At 36.0% G+C, this 2,020-nt stretch overlaps 1 non-coding gene across 1 annotated transcript; it reads right to left on the bottom strand.

The window, feature by feature from the left end:
- Nucleotides 1–360: 360 nt before the first annotated feature.
- TRNAF-GAA (transfer RNA phenylalanine (anticodon GAA)) lies at nucleotides 361–433 on the bottom strand. The gene has a single exon. It is a non-coding gene; the product is annotated as a tRNA-Phe (tRNA).
- Nucleotides 434–2,020: the final 1,587 nt, after the last annotated feature.

Below are 2,020 nucleotides of genomic sequence, written 5' to 3'. Positions count from 1 at the left end.
CCTTTTTGACTTTGTCCACAGCATATTTTTTAAGGACATTTGTCTCAGTAATGCCTCAGTGTTTCAAAGTCAAACAAGCTGACTATAATCATTCAGCTAGTGTCTGATAAGTGCTGTCTGTTTCAGCTATCAGGTTACCTTTTAATCCTCTTACAGCTAAGTCAATCTGAAATAAAACAAAATAGAGGAAAAATTACTAAAAAACATTCATGTGTTCAAAAGGAAAAAGTTACCGTTTCTCAAATTTTTAACATTTTGTTTTCTGTAGATAGTTAAAATTTTTAGGCCTTTTGATCATGATCAGTCCATGTGCTTTGTTTAATATCTCCTTAAAATGTAAACGGTGAAGAAAAAGCATTTTGCCGAAACCCGGGATTGGACCAGGGACCTTTAGATCTTCAGTCTAACGCTCTCCCAACTGAGCTATTTCGGCCATATCTATACATTTTCTGGGGGGTTTGACACTCTGCAAATGTCAAGTGTCACACCTGGAGGGATATATTATAATTTTTCATTTGACTGTTTTTTGAAGCATGATTTCTATTTGAAACGCCTTCCATTTTGCTGTACATATTTAATAACATTCATTAACTATTTGTGAATGAGTAGAAAAAGACAGCAATTTTGCCATTGAATTTTTACATTTTCAGTTTGTCTCCATGCACCAGTATAATTCTGACCCTGTGCTTCTAGAATAGGTCATGGTCGCACATAAAACACAATTTGCATGCATAATGTTACATCAAGTTTTATTTTTTATGAGCTGCAAACAATTGGAGCAAAAAAGAGACAAAAATTTAGAGAAAATATTTTATTGATTGTTAAAAGTGAGACCATTTGTCCCAAAATGTGCTGAAACATGTCAGAAGGACATGGGCATTTCACATTTTTTAAACTATGATTACCTACTTGTTAAGTTTTTGTTTATTAAGTATCGTTATGGTCTATTGATGTATGAGGTGAAAACTATGAAAGTAGACTTACCAGCAAATCTGTTTCTAGATATATTTCATGACAGCACTGTAGAAGGTTGATTCCCTACCCTAATAGGGACAGAGAACACAAAGAGGTGAAATAGTCCCTCCTCATTGACTGTCCAAAGGATTTTTCTAGTGCCAAAAGAACAACAGACATATGCACAAAAAATCTGTTTGAAGTTCCTAGAGTTCTTTTTTGAGAGGACAAATTCAGATTCACTCCAAAGACTCTCAGGAAATTTTTCAAAACCACATTACTAAGTTTTGTTTGACCTCATCTAATCAATAAATGAAGATAAAGTTTCTTGAAATTAAATGTTGATGTCAGAAGTGGGATTTGAACCCACGCCTCCAGGGGAGACTGCGACCTGCGACTGCGACAAAATAGAGGAAAAATTACTAAAAAACATTCATGTGTTCAAAAGGAAAAAGTTACCGTTTCTCAAATTTTTAACAGAGACTGCCACCTGAACGCAGCGCCTTAGACCGCTCGGCCATCCTGACTTCGATATGCAATTGGAACTTAACTCCTTCCATGCTAGTCAGCAGAAATGTTACCATCCCTTGTGATTAAAAACTTGTCACACCACCCCAAAAAAGTCAATAAATAACATTTTTTATATGCGTACTTTTCGTCTGCATTAATTTTTAAACCTCCATTTATTTTGTTTGGATATTAGAAATGTTAGATTTCTCACAAATGCGGTGATGCACCACATTTCTTCAGAAACTACTGTTTGGCCACACAGCAGGGCTTTGAAAGGAAGAGCCCTATTTGGGTTTTGCAATGCAGATTTTGCAGGAATACCTTGCAGATGAAATTTGCAGAGTACCAAAACAGCAGAAAACCTCCCAAAGTGACCACATTTTAGAAATTATTTTGCACAATGAGTTAATCAACACCTGCAATTACTATTGTCAGCCTATAGGTGTTTTCACTCTGAACCATCCAGCATTGCAAGTATGCCAGTTTAGTGCCCAGCTTTTGCTTGCAGAGACAAGCAACCCATACATTTTTAAGTGGGCTCTACTCACTGGAGCAA

This window comes from Dendrobates tinctorius, unplaced genomic scaffold (assembly GCF_039654945.1).
Source record: "Dendrobates tinctorius isolate UK_male_01 unplaced genomic scaffold, ASM3965494v1 ptg000300l, whole genome shotgun sequence".
Lineage (NCBI taxonomy): Eukaryota > Metazoa > Chordata > Amphibia > Anura > Dendrobatidae > Dendrobates > Dendrobates tinctorius.
The sequence above is the reverse complement of the archived record's forward strand: the minus strand, read 5'-3'. Positions and strand labels throughout refer to the sequence as shown.